Consider the following 16,095-nt stretch of genomic DNA (forward strand, 5'->3'; position numbering starts at 1 on the left):
TAAAATTGCATTATTTTGAAAAGCAGCATCTCAGCTCAAACATCACAGCCTTTCATTTGCAAAGGAATTTTCCTATAGATAGAGGGGTTTCCAAAGTTGCAGGAGACATAAATGACTTGGAAAACCAGACTATCCTCCAAACACGATATTTTAACATAAAAATCCTATCTATAAAGTCCAGGTCAATGGAGAACAAGTTGTCCAAAGAAAAGACAACAGATGGTGTTTTACAGCATGACTCAGAGAGCACACAGAAAAGTTTTTCGAGTCATCAGGCACCAGCTCCCAGCTGGTGTCAACTTACAGTATACAACTTTTCCAATTCATTTCTCCACATGAACATACAGATTAATGCTACTGCTTCTCTCACTCAAGATTTTAATCTAACTCTACTAACAGAGAGAGATGTGACATTTCAATCCTTAAATAATAAAATGGCAAACCTGGAGGTTTGCAGGATTCAGGTGGCACCTGTGAACATTTGCTTAGTTCTTGGCCTCTCTCTCAGTAACAGCATGGAGACGAGTCACTTTACTTTCTGCTCCACCCAAAGGGTATTACCTGAATTAAAACTCAGACTGGGAGGTAGGTGGACAAAGGTGGCTAAATAGAACCCTCCAGCAATCTTCCCTCACCCTTCAGGAACACCAAATTGAACAACTAACCACACAAGAAAGCACCTTTGTAAGAATAAAAACTCAGGTGAGTGATCAGTACCTGGTTTTAACTTCCTATCACTGAAAGAAGCACTGAACAGGTTAGGAAAGACATTCTTGAAGAGCTGATGCCTCCCTCAAGGAGGGAGGGCGCAGTGATTGAGGGACTCTGCAGTGGAACTCAGTGCTGCCTATCACAGCAGAAAGCAACACAGAAGAATTAAGCCAGGGCCCAAGGCAGGAGCATTTAGCTCGGCCTTAACCAGAGGGGAATCACCCATCCCAGCAGTTGGAACCTGAATTCCAACAAGCTTGTCTGCCACCACAAGCTGAAGTCCTCTGGAGTCCTAAATAAACTTGAAAGGTAGTCTCCACCACAAGGACTGCAATTCCAGGGCAATTCCTGGTGCTATACTGGGCTCGAAACCAGTGAACTCGGAGGGCCCATGACCTAGTGAGACACCAGCCAGGGTGGCCAAGGGAGTGCTTATGTCACCCCTCTTCCAACCCCAGGCACTGGAACTTGCAGCTTCTGGAGATTCCTTCCTTCACCTTAAGGAGAGGAGAGGAAAGATAAGAATAAAGAGAACTTTATCTTGCAACTTGGATACTAGCTCAGCCACAGAAGAACAGGGCACCAGGCACTGAGGCCCCCATTTAAAGCCCTAGCTCCTGAACAACATTTCTAGACACACTGGGTGCCAGAAGGAAAACTGCTCCCATGAAGGGAAGGATCTTGTTCTGGCAGGATCCAGAACTGATTTATTCAAGCCCTTGGGCCTCAAATAAACATCAACAGTAGCCAGGCAGTACTTGCTGTGGGCCTTGGGTGAAACTCAGGGCCATGCTGGCTTCAGGTGTGAACCAGCACATGCCCACCTGTGGTGGTCACAGGAAAGAGGCTCCTTCTGTATGAGTAGAGGAGAGGAGAGAGTAAAAGGGGCTTGGTTTTGCAGCTTGGATACCAGTTAAGCCACAATAGACTAGAGCACCAAGCAGACTCCTGGGGTCCCTGATTCCAGGCCTTGGCTCCTGGATAGCATTTCTGGACTCGTCCTGGGCCAAAGGGTAGCCCACTGCCCTGAGGGAGAAACCCAGACCTGGCAACATTCACCACAAGCTAAGTGAACAGCTCTTGGGTCTTGAATGAACATTGGCAGTGGCCAGGCAGGACTCACCACGGGCCTGGGACAATGGTGGCCACGGGGAAAGACTCCTTCTGCCTGAGGAAAGGAGAGGGAAGTTTGCCTGTAGTTTGGTTGCCAGCTCAGCTGCAGTAGAATACAGCACAAAGTAGATTCCTAAGGTTCCTGATCCATGGCTCTGGCTCCCGCAAGGCATTTCTGGACCAACCTAGGGCCAGGTGGGGAGCTCACTGCCCCCACCTGGGGGACACAAGCCTGGCTGAATTCAACATCTGCTGAGCAAAGGGCCCTTGGTCTTTGAGTGAACGTCTAGCTGTGCAGTGGTAGCTGCAGGCCTGGGGCAAAACCCAGTGATGTGCTGAGCTTCAGGTCTGACCCAGTGTAGTCCTAGTGGTGGTGGCAACAGGGGTGCTTTTGTCATCCCTCACCCAGCTCCAGGCAGCTCAGCATGGAGAGAGAAACTGTTTGTTTGGGGGAAAAGTACAGAAAATAATGAGATTCCCTGCCCGGTAATCCAGGTCAATTCTCTCAGACCTTACCCAAGACCACCAAGATGGTACCTCTATGATTCTGCAAGAGTCACAGTGTTGCTGGGCTTGAGTGAGGCAGTCCCTACTGCAGATACAGTTGCAGTGACCAAAGACTTAGATCACAACACTCAATTCCCTGTAAATACTTGGAAAGCTTTCCCAAGAGGGATGGGTACAAGTAAATCTTCAAAGACTACAATATTAGGTCTTCAAAGACAACTACTTATTGCAGCGTTCAAAGACTACAATAAATACCTAATGCTTCAATGCCCAGACATTAATGAATATCCACAAACATCAAGAACTTCTAGGAAAACAGGACTTCAACAAATAAGCAAAATAAGGTACCAGTGACCAATCCTGGAGTGACAGAGATACATGAGCTTTCAGAGAATTTGAAATAGCTGTTTTGAGGAAGCTCAACAAATTTCACGATAACACAGAGAAGGAATTCAGTATCTCATCAAATAAATTTAAGAAAAGAGATTGAAACAATTTTTAAAAAATCAAGCAAATTCTGAAACTGAAAAATTCAACTGACATACTGAAGAATGCATTAGAGTATCTCAATAGCAGAACTGATCAAGCAAAAAAAAGAATTAGTGAGATTAAAGGCAAGCTATGGATCGATCCAAGAAGGCTGTTCAGGAACAGCTCAGGATTGCAGGTCCCAGTGAAAATGCAGAGGGTGAGTGGACGCTGCATTTTTATTGCCCAAAGACTAGGGGATTACCAGGCCGAGAAGCCCCACAGGTCACCAGCGCGGCTGTGTCGGCCGGGCACAGCTGCTTTGCCCCGCACGGCTGCTCTGTACAAAAGACACTGGTCCAGGTGCCCTTTTGGCTGGCGACTGGAGCCACGGGGAGTCGCCCATTCATCTGTTTAAACAGGGGACTGAACAGGGAACCAGGACAGTAGATTCCAGGGCAAAAAAAGCTGCTGTTTAAACCAGCGCAGTGAGTCGCTGTACAGGAGAACACACAGATCCCGGCGCCTCTTCACAGGCGACTGGAACACCAACTTAAAAAAAAAAAAAGGCTCTGAGGCAGGGAGCCACACAATCAGGCTCGGCTGGTCCCACCCCCACAAAAGAACAGCAACCAGAAACTCTCCGGATTGAGAGTTTCACAGCAAGCGCAGCTGAACCCAGGATGGTCCAGCTCTGTGGGGGAGGCATGTCCGCCATTACGGAGGCACTTCACCACTACAGAGATAGTCAGCCAATGCTGAGGCAGCCTGCCGTTGCCAAGGCAACCCGCCATTGCTGAGGCAGCCCGCCGTTGCCGAAGCAACCCGCCATTACAGGGAGAGTCCGCCAATACACAGGTGGGCCACCACTGCCGAGGCAGTGCTAACTACACCCATATAAACAGGACTGCAGGGAAGTTCACTCAGCAGCTGGGTGGAGCCCACAGCAGCTCAGCAAAGCGTCTACAGGCAGACAGAGACTAGACTGCCTCCTTGCTGGGCAGGGCAGCTCTGAAGGGGAAAAAAAAAAGAAGGCAGCAGCACAAAGGAAACTCATAAATAAAGCCCTAAATTCCTGGGACAGAGCACCTGGGAACAAAAAGCGGTTTAAGATTTCTGCTGCAGCAGACCTAAACATACCTGCCCAGCAGCTCTGAATGAACAATGTAGCGCACAGCTCAGCATTTGAGCTCCTATAAAGAATAGACTGTCTCCTGACCCAGCTCCCTGACCCCTGTATATCCAAAGAGCCACCTCATAAAGGAGAGATCAAACTGACACTTGGCACGTATCCTTCTGGGACAAAGATAGCAGAAGAAGAAAACTGGTAGCAACCCTTACTGTTCAGCAGCTGCTGCAGGTGATCCCCAGGCAAGCAGGGCCTGGAGTGGACCTCAGCAGAACTACAGCAGAGGGGCCAGACTGTTAGAAGGAAAACTAAGAAACAGAAATAACCTCATCATCAACAAACAGAACGTCCACTCAGAGACCCAATCTGAAAGCCAGCAACTACAAAGACGACAGGTGGATAAATCCATAAAGATGGGAAGAAACCAGCACAAAAAGGATGAAAACACCTGAAACCAGAACACCTCTCCTCCTACAAGGGATCACAACTCCTCACCAGCAAGGGAACAAGGCTGGATGGAGAATGACTGTGATGAAATGACAGAATCAGACTTCAGACGGTGGGTAGTAAGAAACTTCTGTGAACTTAAAGAACATGTTCTAACCCAATGCAAAGAAACTAAGAACCTTGAAAAAAGATTTGACGAAATGCTAATGAGAATGGACAAAATAGAAAGGAATATAAGTGAATTGATGGAGCTGAAAAACACAACACGAGAACTTCGCGAAGCATGCACAAGTATCAACACCTGAATTGACCAAGCAGAAGAAAGGATATCAGAGGTCAAAGATCAACTCAATGAAATAAAATGGGAAGGCAAGAATAGAGAAAAAAGGGTAAAAAGGAATGAACAAAGTCTCCAAGAAATGTAGGACTATGTGAAAAGGCTTAATCTACGTTTGATAGGCGTACCCGAATGCGACGAAGAGAATGAATCCAAGCTGGAAAATACTCTTCAGGATATTATCCAGGAAAACTTCCCCAACCTAGCAAGGCAGGCAAATATTCAAGTCCGGGAAATACAGAGACCACCACAAAGATATTCCTCAAGAAGAGCTACCCCAAGGCACATAATCGTCAGATTCACCAGGGTTGAAGGGAAGGAGAAAATACTAAGGGCAGCCAGAGAGAAAGGTTGGGTTACCCACAAAGGGAAGCCTATCAGACTCACAGCAGATCTCTCAGCAGAAACCTTACAAGCCAGAAGAGAGTGGGGGCCAATATTCAACATACTTAAAGAAAAGAACTTTCAACCCAGAATCTCCTATTCAGCCAAACTAAGCTTCATAAGTGAAGGAAAAATAAAATCCTTTGTGAACATGCAAGTACTCAGAGATTTCGTCACCACCAGGCCAGCTTTACAAGAGCTCCTGAAAGAGGCTCTACACATATAAAGGAACAACCAGTACCAGCCACTCCAAAAACATGCCAGATGGTAAAAAGCATCAATGCAATGAAGAATCTGCATCAACTAATGGGCAAAACAGCCAGCTAGCACCAAAATGGCAGTATCAAATTCACACATAACAATATTAACCCTAAATGTAAATGGACTAAATGCCCCAATCAAAAGACACAGACTGGCAAATTGGATAAAAAGACAAAACCCATCAGTGTGCTGTATCCAGGAAACCCATCTCACATGCAAGGATACACAAAGGCTCCAAATAAAGGGATGGAGGAAGATTTACCAAGGAAATGGAGAGCAAAAAAAAGCAGGAGTTGCAATTCTCATCTCTGATAAATTAGACTTTAAAGCAACAAAGATCAAAAGAGACAAAGAGGGACATTACATAATGGTAAAAGGATCAATGCAACAAGAAGACCTAATGATCCTAAATATATACGCACCCAATACAGGAGCACCCAGATACATAAGGCAAGTTCTTAATGACTTACAAAGAGACTTAGACTCCCACACAATTATAGTGGGAAACTTTAACGCCCCATTGTCAATACTAGAGAGATCAACCAGACAGAAAATTAACAAGGACTTGAACTCAGACCGGGACCAAGCAAACCTAATGGACATTTACAGAACTCTCCACCCCAAATCCACAGAATATACATTCTTCTCAGCACCATATCACACCTACTCTAAAACTGACCACATAATTGGGAGTAAATCACTCCTCAGCAAATGCAAAAGAACGGAAATCATAACAGTCTTTCAGACCACAATGCAATCAAGTTAGAACTCAGAATTCAAAAACTAACCCAGAACCAAACAGCTTCATGGAAACTGAACAACTTGCTCTTGCATGTTGACTGGATAAACAATGAAATGAAGGCAGAAATAAAGATGTTCTTCAAAACCAACGAGAATGAAGACATAATATACCAAAATCTCTGGGACACATTTAAAGCAGTCTCTAGAGGAAAATATATGGCAATAAGTGATAACATGAGAAGAAAGGAGAGGTCTAAAATTGACACCCTACCATCAAAATTGAAAGAGCTAGAGGAGCAAGATCAAAAAAACTCAAAACCTAGCAGAAGACAAGAAATAGCTAAGATTAGAGCAGAACTGAAGGAGATAGAGACACAAAAAACCCTTCAAAAAAAAATCATTAAATCCAGGAGCTGGTTTTTTGAAAAGATCAACAAAATAGACCACTAGCCAGATTAATAAAAAAGAAAAGAGAGAATAACCAAATTGATGCAATAAAAAATGATAAAGGGGATATCACCACAGATTCCACAGAAATTCAAACCATCATCAGAGATTATTACAAACAACTCTATGCACATAAACTAGTAAATCTGGAAGAAATGGATAAATTCCTGGACACCTGCCTCCTCCCAAGCCTGAACCAGGAAGAAGCCGAAACCCTGAACAGACCCATAACAAGGTCTGAAGTTGAGGCAGCAATTAAGAGCTTACCACCCAAAAAAAGCCCAGGTCCAGATGGGTTCACAGCCAAATTCTACCAGACATACAAAGAGGAGCTGGTACCACCCCTTCTGAAACTATTCCAAACATTCCAAAAAGAGGGAATTCTTCCCAAATCATTTTGTGAGACCAACATCATCTTGATACCAAAACCCAGCAGAGACTCAACAAGAAAAGAAAACTTCAGGCCAATATCCATGATGAACAAAGATGCAAAAATCTTCAATAAAATACTGGCAAGCCAATTGCAACAGCACATCAAAAAGCTTATCGGCTGGGCGCAGTGGCTCAAGCCTGTAATCCCAGCACTTTGGGAGGCCGAGGCAGGTGGATCACGAGGTCAAGAGATCGAGACCATCCTGGTCAACATGGTGAAACCCCATCTCTACTAAAAATACAAAAAATTAGCTGGGCATGGTGGTGCGTGCCTGTAATCCCAGCTACTCAGGAGGCTGAGGCAGGAGAATTGCCTGAACCCAGGAGGCGGAGGTTGCCGTGAGCCGAGATCGCGCCATTGCACTCCAGCCTGGGTAACATGAGTGAAACTCCCCCTCAACAACAGCACATCAAAAAGCTTATCCACCATGATCAAGTAGGCTTCATCCCGGGGATGCAAGGCTGGTTCAACATACGCAAGTCTATAAACGTAATTCACCATAAACAGAACCAAAGACAAAAACCACATGATTATCTCAATTCATGCAGAGAAGGCCTTTGACAAAATTCAACAGCGCTTTACGCTAAAAACCCTCAATAAGCTAGGTATTGACGGAACTTATCTCGAAATAATAAAAGCTATCTACAACAAACCAAAAGCCAATATCATACTGAATGGGCAAAAACTGGAAGCATTCCCCTTGAAATCTGGCACTAGACAAGGATGCCCTCTCTCACCACTCCTATTTAATATAGTACTGGAAGTTCTAGCCAGAGCAATCAGGCAAGAAAAAGAAATAAAGGGTATTCAAATAGGAAAGGATGAAGTCAAACTGTCTCTATTTGCAGGTGACATGATTGCATATCTAGAAGACCCCATTGTCTCAGCCCAAAATCTCCTGAAACTGATAAGCAACTTCAGCAAAGTCTCAGGATACAAAATCAATGTGCAAAAATCACATGCTTTCCTATACAGCAATAACAGGCTTAAAGAGAGCCAAATCAAGAATGAACTTTGCCACAAAGAGAATAAAATACCTAGCAATACAACTAACAAGGAACGTAAAGGACCTCTTCAAGGAGAACTACAAGCCACTGCTCAACGAAGTAAGAGAGGACACAAACAGATGGAGAAACATTCCATGTTCATGGTTAGGAAGAATCAATATCGTGAAAATGGCCATACTGCCCCAAGTAATTTACACATTCAACGCTATCCCCATCAAGCTACCAATGACTTTCTTCACAGAATTGGAAAAAAAACACTTTAAACTTCATATGGAACCAAAAGAGAGCCCGCATAGCCAAGTCAATTCTAAGCAAAAAGAACAAAGCGGGAGGCATTACACTACCGGACTTCAAACTATACTACAAGGCTACAGTAATCAAAACAGCATGGTACTGGTACCAAAACAGAGATATAGACCAATGGAACAGAACAGAGGTCTCGGAGGCAACACAACATATCTACAATCACCTAATCTTTGACAAACCAGACAAAAACAAGCAATGGGGAAAGGATTCCCTGTTTAATAAATGGTGTTGGGAAAACTGGCTAGCAGTGTGCAGAAAGCAGAAACTGGACCCCTTCCTGACACCTTACACTAAAATTAACTCCAGATGGATTAAAGACTTAAACATAAGACCTAACACCATAAAAACCCTAGAAGAAAATCTAGGCAAAACCATTCAGGACATAGGCGTAGGCAAGGACTTCATGACCAAAACACCAAAAGCATTGACAACAAAACCCAAAATAGGCAAATGGGACCTACTCAAACTCCACAGCTTCTGCACAGCAAAAGAAACAGTCATTAGAGTGAATCGGCAACCAACAGAATGGGAAAAAATTTTTGCAGTTTACCCATCTGACAAAGGGCTGATATCCAGAATTTACAAAGAACTAAAACAGATTTACAAGAAAAAAACAAACAACCCCATTTAAAAGTGGGCAAAGGATATGAACAGATACTTTACAAAAGAAGACATACATTAGGCCTAGAAACATATGAAAAAATGCTCATCATCACTGGTCATCAGAGAAATGCAAATCAAAACTACATTGAGATACCATCTCACGCCAGTTAGAATGGCAATCATTAAAAAATCTAGAGACAACAGATGCTGGAGAGGATGTGGAGAAATAGAATGCTTTTACACTGTTGGTGGGAGTGCAAATTAGTTCAACCATTGTGGAAGACAGTGTGGCAATTCCTCAAGGACCTAGAAATAGAAATTCCATTTGACCCAGCAATCTCGTTACTGGGTATATATCCAAAGGATTATAAATTGTTCTACTATAAGGACACGTGCACACGAATGTTCATTGCAGCACTGTTTACAATAGCAAAGACCTGGAACCAACCCAAATGCCCATCGATGATAGACTGGACAGGGAAAATGTGGCACATATACACCATGGAATATTAAGCAGCCATCAAAAATGATGAGTTTGGGTCCTTTGTAGGGACATGGATGAACCTGGAAACCATCATTCTCAGCAAACTGACAGAAAAGCAGAAGATCAAACACCATGTGTTCTCACTCATAGGCGGGTATTGAACAATGAGAACTCATGGACACTGGAAGGGGAGCACTACACACTGGGGTCAGTTGGGGGGAAACAGGGGAGGGATGGTGGGGGGTGGGGAATTGGGGAGAGATAGCAAGGGGAGAGATGCCAGATGTAGGTGATGGGGAGGAAAGCAGCAAATCATACTGCCACATGGGTACCTATGCAACAATCTTGCATGTTCTTCACATGTACCCCAAAACCTAAAATGCAATAAAATAAATGGGGAAAAAAAAGGCAAGCTATTTGAAAATACACAGAGAAGAAATAAATAAACAGTGTTCAATTAGGAAAAGAGGAAGTCAAATTGTCTCTACTGGTAGACAACATCATTGTATATTTAGCAGACCCCATTGTCTAAGCCCAAAATGTCCTTAAGCTGATAAGCAACTTCAGCAAAGTCTCAGGATACCAAATCAATGTGAAAAAATCACAAGCATTCCTATACACCAATAACAGAAAAACAGAGAGCCAAATCATGACTGAACTCCCATTCACAATTGCTACAAAGATAATAAAATACCTAGGACTACAACTAACAAGAGATGTGAAGGACCTCTTCGAGGAGAACTACAAACCACTGCTCAAGGAAGTAAGAGAGGACACAAACAGATGGAAAAACATTCCATGCTCATGGTTAGCAAGAATCAATATCTGCAAATGGCCATACTGCCCAAAGTAATTTAGAGACTGAATGCTAACCTCCATCAAGCTACCATTGACTTTCTTCACAGAAGTAGAAAAAAAACTCCTTAAACTTCATATGGAAACAACAAAAGAGCCCACATAGCCAAGACTATCCTAAGCAAATAAAATATAAACAAAAAAAACAAAGCTGGAGGCATCATGCTACCTGACTTCAAACTATACTACAAGGCTACAGTAATCAAAACAGCATGGTACTGGTACCAAAACAGAGAGAAAGACCAATGGAACATAACAGAGACATCAGAACTAACACCGTATATCTACAACCATATGATCTTTGAAAAACCAACAAAAACAAGCAATGAGGAAAGGATTGCCTATTTAATACACGGTGTTGGGAAAACTGGCTAGCCATATGCAGAAAGCTGAAGCTGGATCCCTTCCTTATACCTTATACAAAATTAACTCCAGATGGGTTAAAGATTTAAACATAAGACCTAACACCACAAAAACCCTAGAAGAAAACCTAAGGAATACCATTCAGGACATAGACATGAGCAAAGACTTCATGACTAAAATACCAAAAGCAATGGCAACAAAAGCCAAAATAGACAAATGGGATCTAATTAAATTTAAGAGGTTCTGCACAGCAAAAGAAACTATCATTAGAGTCAACTGGCAACCAACAGAATGGGAACAAATTTTTGCAATCTACCCATCTGTCAAAGGGCTAATATCCAGAATCTACAAAGAGCTTAAACACATTCATAAGAAAAAAACAACCCCATCAAAAAGTGGACGAAGGACACAAACACACACTTCTCAAGAAATTATGCAGCCAACAAACATACGAAGAAACACTCATCATCACTGGTCATTAGAGAAATGCAAATCAAAACCATATTGAGATACCATCTGACTCCAGTTAGAATAGCAATCATTAAAAAATCAGGAGACAACAGATATGGAGAGGATATGGAGAAATGAGGATGCTTTTACACTGTTGGTGGGAGTGTAAATTAGTTCAACCATTGTGGAAGACAGTGTGGCGATTCCTCAAGGATCTAGAACTAGAAATACCATTTGACCCAGCAATCCCATTACTGGGTATATACCCAAAGGATTATCAATCATTCTATTATAAAGACACATGCACACTTATGTTTACTGCATCACTGTTTACAATAGCAAAGACTTGGAACCAACCCAAACGCCCATCAATGATAGACTGGATAAAGAAAATATAGCACATATACACCATGGAATACTATGCAGCCATAAAAAAGGATGAGTTCCTGTCCTTTGAAGGGACATAGATAAAGCTGGAAATCACCATTCTCAGCAAACTGACACAAGAACAGAAAACCAAATGCTGCATGTTCTCACTCATAAGTGGGTGCTGAACCATAAGAACACATGGGCACAGTGAGGGGAACATCACAAACTGAGGCCTGTTGGGGGGTGAGGGGCTTCGGGAGAGTTAGCAGGAGGTTGGGTGATTGGGTAGGGATAGTATTAGGAGAAACAGCTAATGTAGATGATGGGGTGGATGCCACAAACCACTAAGTGACAAACCTGCATATTCTGCACATGTACCCCAAAACTTAAAGTATATAAAAAATAATTATTGCAACAAAATAAATACACAGAGAAGACAAAAGAAAAAATAATATGAAAGAATGAAGCACATCTACAAGATCTAGAAAACAGCAGCAAAAGGGCATATCTAAGAGTTATTGGCCTTGACGAGCAGGTAGAGAAAAGTATCCGAATAGAGAACTTTCCAAACCGACAGAAAGATATCAATATCCAAGTATAAGAAGGTAATGGAATGCCCAGCATATTTAACCCAAAAAAGACATTTAACAATCAAATTTCCAGTGGTCAAGGATAAAGAAGGGATCCTAAAAGAAGTAAGAAAAAAGGAAAGAACATATAAAGGAGCTCCAGTACATCTTGCAGCAGACTTGCCAGTGGAAACCTTACAGGCCAAGAGTGAGTAACATAACATATTTAATTTGCTGAAGGAAAAACTTTTATAGAATAGTTTATCCAGTGGAAATATCCTTCAAACATGGAAGGAAAAATAAAGATGTTCCCAAACAAACAAAACCTGAGGGATTTCATCAATGCTAGACCTCTCCTACAAGAAATGCTAAATGGGCATTCTTCAATCTGAAAGAAAGGATGTTAATGAGCAATAAGAAATTATCTGAAGGTACAAAAGTCACTGGTAATAATAACTACACAGATAAAAACTGTATTGTTACATTGTAACTGTGGAGTGTAAACAACTCATATCTTGAGTAGAAAGACTAAAAGATGAACCTATCAAAAATAGTAACTACAATACCTATTCAAAACAGTATAAGAAGATATAAGGCCAGGCGCAGTGGCTCACGCCTGTAATCCCAGCACTTCGGGAGGCTGAGGTGGGTGGATCACCTGTGGTTGGGAGTTCGAGAACAGCCTGGCCAATGTGGAGAAACCCCATCTCTACTAAAAATACAAAATTAGCAAGGTATGGTGGTGCATGCCTGTAATCCCAGCTACTTGAGTGGCTGGGACAGGAGAATTGCTTGAACCCGGGAGGCAGAGGTTGTGGTGAGCTGAGATCGCACCATTGCACTCCAACATGGGCAAGAAGAGTGAAACTCCATCTTAAAAAAAAAGAAAAAAAAAAAAAAAAAACAGAAGAAGATATAAATAGAACCATAAAAAGTTAAAAAACAGGAGGAATGAAGGTGTAGAGTTTTTATTAGTTCTCTCTTTGCCTGTATGTTTTTGCAATCAGTGTTGTCAGTTTAAAATAATGTTATGTTATTTGCAAGCCTCATGGTAACCTCAAATCATAAAATCTACAACACATATATAAAAAAAAATAAAAAATAAACTAAAACACACCACCAGAGAAAATCAACTTCACAAAAAGGAAGAAGACAGGAAGGAAGAAGGAGGGAGGGAAGGAGAGGGAAGGGAGGGAGAGAACACAAAACAAATAACAAAAGCCAGTAGTTAAGTCCTTACTTATCAATAGTAACACTGAATGTCAATGGATTAAACTTTCCAATGAAAACACAGAGTAGCTGAATGAATTACTTAAAAAAGATTAAATGATCTGTTGCCTACAAGAAACACACTTCACCTATAAAGACACACAAAGACTGAAAATAAAGAGTTGAAGAAAAATATTCCATATAAATATAAATCAAAAAAAGAACAGGAGTTGATATATATATATGTATCAGACAAAATAAATTTCAAGGCAAAACTTATAAAAAGAGACATAGAAGGTCATTATATAATCCTAAGCAAAAAGAACAAAACTGGAGGAATCACATTACCTGATTTCAGATTATACTACAGAGCTGCTGTAACCAAAACAGCATAGTACTGGTATACAAACAGACACACAGACCAATGGAACAGAACAGAAAACTCAGAAACAAATCCATACATCTACAGTGAACTCATTTTTGACAAAGGTGCAAAAAGTACACACTGAGGAGAAGACAGTCTCTTCAATAAATGGTGCTGAGAAAACTGAATATTCATATGCAGAAGAATAAAAGTAGACCCCTATCTCTTGCTATATTAAAAAATAAAATAAAATGGATTAAAGACTTAAATCTAAGATCTCAAACTATGAAATTACTACAAGAAAACACTGAAGAAGCTGTCCAGGAAATTGATCTGGGCAAAGATTTATTGAGTAATACTGTGAAAATAGAGATAATCAAGCAAAAATAGACAAATGTGATCACAGCCAGTTAAAAATCTTCTGCACAGCAAAAGAAATAATCAACAAAGTGAAGAGACAACCCACAGAATGGGAGAAAATATTTGTAAATTACCCATCTGACAAGGGATTAATAACTAGAATTTATAAGGAGTTCAAACAATCAAATTTTTTAAATCTAACAATCTGATTTAAAAATGGGCAAAAGATCTTAATAGACATTTCTCAAAAGAAGACATATAGTTCCGGGCACAGTGGCTCACACCTGTAAACCCAACACTTTGGGAGGCTGAGGTGAGAGGATCACTTGAGGACAGGAGTTCAAGACCAGCCTGGCCAACATAGTGAGACCTCATCTAGTTGGGTGTGGTAGGACATGCCTGTAGTCCTGGCTTATCAATAACCTGAGGTGAAAGGATTGCTTGAGCCCAGGAGTTCAAGGCTGCAGTGAGCTACAATTACACCACTGCACTACAGCCTGGGTGGTAGAGCAAGATGCTGTCTGAAAAAAATAAATTAATTTTTTTTAAAGATGACATCCATATGGCAAATAGGTATATGAAAAAGTACTCAACATCATTGATCACCAGAGAAATGCAAATCAAAACTAGAAGGGGATATCATCTGACCCCAGTTAAAATGGCTTTTATCAAAAAGACAAGCAATAACAAATACTGGCAAGGATACAGAGAAAAGGGAATCCTCATATGCTGTTCGTGATAAGGCAAATTAGTACAACCACTATGGAGAACAGTATGGAGGTTCCTCAAAAAACTAAAAAAAAAAACTACCATATGATTCAGCAATCGTACTGATAGGTATACACCCAAAAGAAAAGAAATCAGCATATTGAAGAGATATATGCACACCCATGTTTATTGCAGTACTATTGACAATAGCCAAGATTTGGAAGAAACCTAAGTGTCCATCAACAGATGAATGAATAAAGAAAATGTGGTACATATGTACAATGGAACACTATTTAGCCATAAAAAAGAATGAGATACTACCATTTGCAACAACAGGGATGGAAGTGAAGGACATTATGTTAAGTGAAATATGGCAGGCCCAGAAAGACAAACTTCACATGTTCTCACTTACTTGTGGGAGCTAAAAATTAAAACAATTGAACTCATGCAGATACAGAATAGAGGCCAAGAAGGGGTGGGAGGCAGAGTGGAGATGGTTAATGAATACAAAAATATAGTTAGATAGAATAAGGTCTAGTATTTGACAGCACAACAGAGTGACTATAGTCAACAATTTATTGTACATTTAAAAATAAGAATATAATTCGAATGTTTATAACATGAAGTAATGATTTATGTGTAAAGTGATGGATAACCCATTTACCCTGATGTAATTATTACATATCATATGCCTGCATCAAAATATCTCAGGTACCCCATAAACATATACACCTTCTATGTACCCCCCAAAATTTTTTTTAACCCTCAGATACTACATCCTATTTTATGAAAAGACAGGTAATTAGAAACCTTTACAGTATTAATGAATAAAAAGCAAAATAACAGAATAAAGACAACTGAAGATGGGACTGGGTTAAATTATAAACAAAATTAACTGGGATTTACTAATTTTGTAGCAAATAAGGCATTTGCAAGGTAGGTTCCATTCTGTAGCAAAAATTGCAGTATAAAGTATGCAATAAGGGGAGGAAGATATCCCAAAGAAATATCCTAAGACATATCTAAGACATGTGGGAGCAGAGCCAAATAAAAAGTGTAAGTGGAAAGGCTTCATAGATACAATATTTGAACCAATTCTTTATGGATGAGGAAGAATTTCAGAAGCAGAAAAGAAAGAAGAGTATTTCAAGTAGAGAGAAGGGTATGTGCTAAGCCTCAGCAGCAAGAAATGAAACTAATATTAGACACATTCTACACTAGTAAAAGTCCTCATATTATGCTAATTTAGACATTATCCCATAGGCTTTAGGAAGCCAATGGAAGTTTCAAAGCTGGCAAGCGACACGAGCAGGTCTGTATTGGTAGCAGTACTGAACACTGATGTGAGTGGTGGGAGAAGACTAGGTGTGTGTCTAGGGAGACTAGAGGCAACAAGTCCACCTGCAACAGCCCAGATGAGGACCAATGAGACCTAAGCAGTAGCAGTGCTCACATGAAGACTCCAGGGCA

General features: G+C 41.1%; 1 protein-coding gene across 1 annotated transcript in view; it reads right to left on the reverse strand.

Moving 5' to 3' along the window:
• STRADB (STE20 related adaptor beta) overlaps positions 1 to 16,095 on the reverse strand; it is a 37,668-nt gene that overhangs the window by 14,140 nt on the left and 7,433 nt on the right. The gene's annotated exons all lie outside the window — the stretch shown is intronic.

Source organism: Sapajus apella, unplaced genomic scaffold (assembly GCF_009761245.1).
Source record: "Sapajus apella isolate SASKATOON/1434 unplaced genomic scaffold, GSC_monkey_1.0 scaffold10, whole genome shotgun sequence".
NCBI classification, from domain to species: Eukaryota; Metazoa; Chordata; class Mammalia; order Primates; family Cebidae; genus Sapajus; species Sapajus apella.